This window comes from Coenobita brevimanus, chromosome 14, assembly GCF_032717465.1.
Source record: "Coenobita brevimanus isolate Jiangsu-jjx chromosome 14, ASM3271746v2, whole genome shotgun sequence".
Taxonomy (NCBI): Eukaryota; Metazoa; Arthropoda; class Malacostraca; order Decapoda; family Coenobitidae; genus Coenobita; species Coenobita brevimanus.
Genome location: NC_136967.1, coordinates 13,796,142 through 13,803,256, shown reverse-complemented (window position 1 = coordinate 13,803,256; position 7,115 = coordinate 13,796,142).

Sequence of the window (7,115 nt, the reverse complement as noted above, 5' to 3'; positions counted from 1 at the left end):
AAATGATGATTGTGTTACTCAGTATGTAGTATAATATGTAGGTGAGATGAAAGCGGAGTGCATGATAGTTTTTATAAGTTATATTCTGTGCTGTTATAGTGGAACGTGATGGTCAATAAAATCATGTCCCGTGTCTGCGTCGTACTCTATCGCCTGATAGAGAGAGAGACCTTCAGTGGGAACGCCTGGTGACCCTGTTATATAATAGAAAATATTTTAAATTATATCATGGCAATATTTCATTTATAACAGAAGCTTTGGCAATATACAAACATCCAATATATTTAATGTAAACTGTTTATTCATCACTGTCCGACAGGTATTGAGTAAGTCACAATTAGTCGTAATTTATAAATGTTCAATAGAGTATACTACAGATACAATTTGGCATCATCACCGAGGAAATATTCTAATTTTCCACGCCAACTCTTATTCTAGTCCACTCAGGCATGTAACAATATTTGGATGAAATGATCGGACAGACAGACTGACAGAGATAGACAGGCAACAGACAGACGGCATACATTCCGAATCTCTCCACAAGGTATGCCTGTTCGAACCTGTAAGAACATTGCCACTTCAGTTCACTGGGTGAGTTGGTACTTAAACTTAGCTATACTGAAAGTGAGAATTAAACACTTTTTCCTAACTAAATTTAAACCTTTCATTAGACGGTTTGAGAATACGATGAATAAACATCACTCTCAATCCCTGTTATCCTGTACGGTGCCTTTCTGGAATGTAATTGTCGCCAACATTTGCATGCGTTTAAAACTTTCAATGCAAAAGAATCAAGTTTATACGATCATTCCTCAGCTGAAAAAATACAAAACAGTCGCAAACCACACTGCTTATCTGCCCAGCACAAGCCAGTTTACTGTTTTCAACGGCAGTGTCCGAACTAAGAAGCGTGGTTTATAAGTATTTATTTTATTTTATTAATTACCGTGCCCGGACGGAGTCCGACGAGGTATTGTTTTTGGTTGAGTGTGTTTGTTTGTTTGGTTGTTTGGTTGGTTGCTTGTTAGCAACAATACAGAAAAATGGCTAGAAGAAATTACATGAAACTTTCAGAATATGTGGGCACTGGTCCTAAAAGAAAGTGATTAAAGTTTGGAGGTAACTGAGTGACCTTGAGTGTTCAAAATCAAGGTCACGGATTTTGGGGGGGCTATAGGTTGAAAATAAGAGATAATTACTGCTAGGAACATACAGGAACTCGTAATATGGGCTTTCACTTGGCACCAAGACTTTTGACCTTGAGTGACCGTGAAAGGTCAAACTCAAAGTCACGGATATTCATGGGGCTGTAACTCGAAACTCACTGAAGATAGAGATATTTACTATTACCAAGATATAGGAAGTCTCATATGGGCTTTCATTTGGCAGCATGACCTTTGACCTTGAGTGACCTTGAAAGGGTGTAACTTGAAAACACTTGCGTCATTATCTTAGATTTTAAATGTGTTCTGACACAAAATGCAGAAACGAGTCAGTATTAAACAGCAATAATATAACTGCTGTCGGGCGAGGTTTGATGTGCCTGACACCACTTTTCTTTTGAGGGGGTGGGGGTGACGGTGATGTAGGTTGGGCAGGGAGGATGACTAACATAACTGAATTGTAAAAAGAGATACATGACCTATAACTCTGATATCCCGTATTAAGGTTTTTACATACCGCTATAGAAGGGAGCTTTAGTCTATATTTGAAGACATCTTCAAGGTGTGCAGAGACATTTGAGAAAAATAGGGAATTATATACCGAAACATGACCTCTCGTGAGTTACCAGTTGTAAATGATTCCCTACTGTTTTTACATTAGTCATATAACAGTACAGCATACATAAATCTTGCACCTAAACTGAGACAAATTAATAACATATACCGATAATCTACGTACTCATATACACAAAATTACAATTACTAACGATATTAAAAGTACACACATTATTATTATTATAGTGAAGCCTGGACATTGTTGGAAGGACACAAGTCAAGAGTGAGAGCAGTGGAAATGAGTTATTTAAGAGGAGCATGTGGAGTCATATGGAGAGACAGGCTGACGAATGAGGATATAAAGGAGCGTTGTGGTGTGGATGTGGATGTGATAGGAAGCGTTATGAGGAACACACTGAGGTGGTTTGGATATGTGGAGAGGATGGAGGGTGAAAGACTGACGAAGAGAGTGTATGTGAGTGAGGTGGAGGGGGGAAGAGGGAGGGGGAGGCCGAGGATGAGATGGAGGGATGGGGTCGAGAGGTATATGAGAGAGGGGGGTGTGAGTTGGGAGCAGGGCAGTGAAATGGTGGGGGACAGGACGACGTGGAGGCGATTTGTTTGTGGCCACCCCTAACGGGATTGAGGCGTCTGGCAATAGATAAATAGATAGACATTATTTATTCACGGTATGAGGGAGAAAACACACCTCGTGCCTTTTCTTCCTTTGTTCACCTTACTTCGCCTCCCACTCGTCACCTGACCTCAAGAGTTATCGTAACATCTCCACTCGCATTCGCTCTCTCCTAGGTGAATATTATATGACTACTGAGTTATTACAAATTTCATTGCTTAATAATCTTACGATTTACATCTCACCATTTGTTATATTTGTAGTCTCTGTCAGTAGTTTTAGGAGTGTGTTATATAGTTTATATAATTTTGTACTCAAAACCACGGTCTCATCTTTCTTCATCAGAGTACATTCTCTAATTGATATCTGGAACGAGAGTTGTAGATGCTTTTTGCTTCATCCCTGTTGATAGTGTAGGTATATTCCTCTGCATGTTTAAATATTGCACTATATTCTTTGGCTGGTCTAACTAAATATTTATGTTTCTTTACTCTCTCTTCAACAGAATTTCCAGTTTGGCCCAAGTATATGTTATTACATCCTTTACTTGGTATGTAGTATACATTACCACGCTCAGTAACAACATTGTTCTTAACCCGTCACGTCCCGAGGTTTTCCGCACCTCCGACATCCCCAGTCCCGAGCCTTTTTGGATTTTTTTTTTTTTTTTGGCTAAAACTTCCGCTTATGTTGAGAAACGAAGGAAAATCACAAAGAAAGTGGTTTCCGCAGTCTAGAAGTGGTCCATTCAGGTGAGGTCCCCCGAGCCAGGTGTGGTGTTCTGTAATGGACGTGATATGCACTCACGTTTTCTATGGTAAGGAATACTGGGAGAAACAACACACAACACCTCTATATTTATTGAATTTGAACTAATAAACAATAACAGTAACAATATAATGGATTTCAGACACACATATATGAAAAATAAGCATTGTACCATCGCGCGAGCATAACGAGTTTGGTCCGAGTCGTAACATGCTATATGCTAAGTGTCTTGTATCAGTCAACCTATCATTTTTTCTACTTGTATACTTCTGTTTCAATGACATTTTACCAATTACAACTGTTTGTAAGTGTTTTCAGATGTTTTCATTCATTATGATGACATGCAGCATAAGTCTAGTGCACATCAGCTAAGTAAGCGCACTCGCTATGACTCGTATTTCAACATACCAAATTGTTTTATCACTTTCCAATTATTTTTCCCTTTACATAGAACCTTTCCTCCACCACTGTAAATGTTTTCAATTATTTTCATTCATTACGAGGGCATTTAGCGATATGCTAGCGCATATTCACGTAGCAACCACAATCTCAAACACTCGTGTTTCATCATCTACTTTATTTATTCACTCCAATTATACTTTCCCACTTACATTACACACGTTTACACCCCTAAACTGCACTGTACATACTTACTGGCATTAGTTATTCAAGTGAGCATCAGAATATCGCATGAAAATACCCTCGCAATGAATGTTTCGACCAACATAATACTCAAACACTTATATACTAATTCTTCACATATATTACACACTTTACCACTTGCTGACTTTTGTTTTCACTAATACGTGCCTTATTCATTCAACTGAGCGTCAGGAAATCGCATCTCTATACACACGCTATGAATATTTGACTTAGAATATATTTCAGCACTTACAATAATTTGAACTTATATTATACCCGTAAGCATTTACAATAATAATAATTATACAATTACGGGCCGTATTTATTGCACTGAGTGACAGAATATCGCATCATAAAACCCTCGCTATGTATGTTTCCATTTAGGGCATATTTATACACTTACATACAATTTTTGCACTTATGTTAAACCCGTATGCACTTTATACTAATATTTGGAGATCAACATGACTGATAATTTCACTGAGCGTCTGTCTGTCGCATTTACCTCATAATTTCTGCGTCCTTTCGCATTCACACCATATTAGAATTGCATCAACTTGTGATATTCACTGAAACATGGGTGAATACAGAGACCCACGTCACACTGCACGCACTCATAGCGGGTGTCCTTCCTCTGTGTCGTGAGTCTCACCTGGGAATTACTGCACACGTGACACCTGCGTTGGGGCCTAGGTCTGTTTGGCTGGGGAGGGACAGGAGTGGGGAAATGGGGGCCGGATATTCTCAGGGCAGTTTGTGCAACAGGGGCAGTGCGTGTGCGATGTTGGGGCCTTTCAACAGCATACCGTGCAAAGATTTCTCTTGTGAGCTCCCTCACAAACCCTTCAAATGTTTCCTGAACTCCTGTTGTCATGGCGTGAAGGTGATGGCAATTCAGAGCAGTGATATCTAGCAAGTGAAAGAACAGTTTCTTATACCACTTCATCGTGGTCCTGGCACACTCTACCGTCGATATCATGGAGTCTGACTGGTCCACGAGGCGCATGTTTATATTATAATCCATGACACACTCAGGTTTCCAAACACGACGCCTGTTCTCGCTACGGTAATCTACGGAATCAGTACGGTGCATCAAGGGGCGGTGAACCGTGGACAAGAGGCTTACTTCTCTATTGTGGTTCCACACAGTTGCAAGGATGTTGTTGGCTTTGAAGAAGATAACCTCATTCCTTGCAAGTTTCCGCCCTACCTTGGCCATGTGACGCCAGTTCACCTTCACGGTTCCACAGACTCCCGTTTCATGCGTGTGAAGATAACGAGCGAGAAGAGGGCTAGTGTACCAATTGTCCAGGTAGAGAACGTGACCACGATGAAGGTAGTCTTCTATCATCATCTTTACCACTGCTCCCGACAGTCCAATACTTCGATCTTCTATTATGTCTGTCTGTCCACCGGTGTACAAGACTATGTCTTGCACGTATCCAGTCCTACAGTCGCACATAACAAAGATCTTGAACCCAAAACGGTGCCTTTTGCTGGGTATATACTGCCTAAATGAAATATTGCCTCTCCACAACACGAGACTCCCGTCTATGACGAGGTCTCTATAGGGATAGAATGAGGAACGAAAGGTTTGCCTGAGGTGATCAAAGATCTCCTAATTCGCCTCATTTTATCAGTGTTGTTCGCATTTACAGGATCATGAGCATCATAGAAATGGAGGCGACTTAGAATTTGTTGAAACCGATTATGGCTCATCACTTGACCAAATATTGGGGTAAACATAACAGGGTCCCTAGTCCAGTAAGCAGGAATTCTTTTCTTTCGTATAATACCCATCAAAAGGACCAGGGCAAAAAATAAGAACATTTCTGGAAGGGAGATAGGGTAATCATAGATGATAGAATGCCTACTCCTTGTTCCCAATCTTTCACTCTCTACGCGCTGGGTGCATGCAAACAGGTTGGTTTGGTATACAGTCTGCTCCACAAATGCCTCACTGAAAAACAGGTGGAAAAAATCCAACCTGGTGGAATTACGGTGAATTCCTGGAGCAATGCAGCCAGATCGCTCCTGCTCAGTGAAGGGGTGAATGAGGGCAGAAAAATCACTTCCATCCTCCAAATTCCACGACACAAATCCCTCGTCCCCATCATCCCCATCACCGCCTTCGTCTGGGTGGGGAGGAGATCCTGGTTGGGGAAGTGGGGGAGAAGGAGTGCGGAGGGCTTCCCCACTGTCACTCCTCTTCCCTCTGCCTTTACGCTTTCCCTTTCCCTTACCCTTACGGCCTTAAGGAACATTAGGGGGCTGTGGGGATCAAGTAGGGGAATATTGGGGAGCAGAAGACGTGCTAGGGAGTGGTTCCTCCCCACCTTCCCCCTCCATGACAACACCACGTGCTTTCTCACGCACCCTAGCTCGACCACGTGTTAGGGGATATTGGGGAGCATAAGACGTGCTTGGGAGTGGTTCCTACCCACCTTCCCCCTCCCTCACAACCCCACGTGATAATGAACGCACCCGCACTGGCCCACGTGATCCACTACGCCGCCTCACACTACGTAGGGAGAGCAATGACTCACTCACGTCACTCTCACTTTCCCTAATCCTCCCTGCACTTTCCCTTTCACTTCCCACTCCCTCTACTTGACCTCCTAACTCCCCAAACAAAATGCTAGGCCCATACCTGCTCATACGACGTGGTGTGCGCTCTGGGCCACGATGAGTTATGACCTCACGTCCATACCATGTGGCAGCACATCCCACGGCTCCGTCATCGTCCTCGTCCTCGAATTCTGGTTCCAAATCACGTTGGGGATAGGGATAGGATGTTGCACGTGCCTTCTTTGCCTGCTGCCCCTCTCTAGCAGCACGGTAAGTCACGTACTGCCGCTTCCTGGGAGACGGAACTTCCTCGTCACTGCTGGTGGTTTCTTCCTCCTCTGGCTGCACATAATCCTTGTCCATATCTTCGTCGTCCAGTGGGGAATCACTGTCGCCTGTAAAGGTGTCCAGGGCGACTTGAATTTTGCTGTCTGAGAGACCTCTCTTAGCCATGTCTGAGCAGGATCGTTGCTACCAGGTGAGTGGATGAGTGGTGGGTTAGCGCGGGTCGTGCGGGGTCGCCGAGTGTCCCTGCCTGGTGGCAGGTAGGGGAAAGTCATGCGAGGGTACGTACCAAAAATCAAGCGCAAAATTTGAAAATTGTCGAAATTATGCACATTGCAATTGTACGACGTACCGGTACGTCTCCGGGACTGGCAAATGCAAATCGTTGCAACGTACCCATACGTCGACGGGACGGGGAGGGTTAATGATTATTTTAATGTGATCTTATACTTAAAAACAACAATTATAGCTCAACATCGTAAAATATGTACAAATGGTTC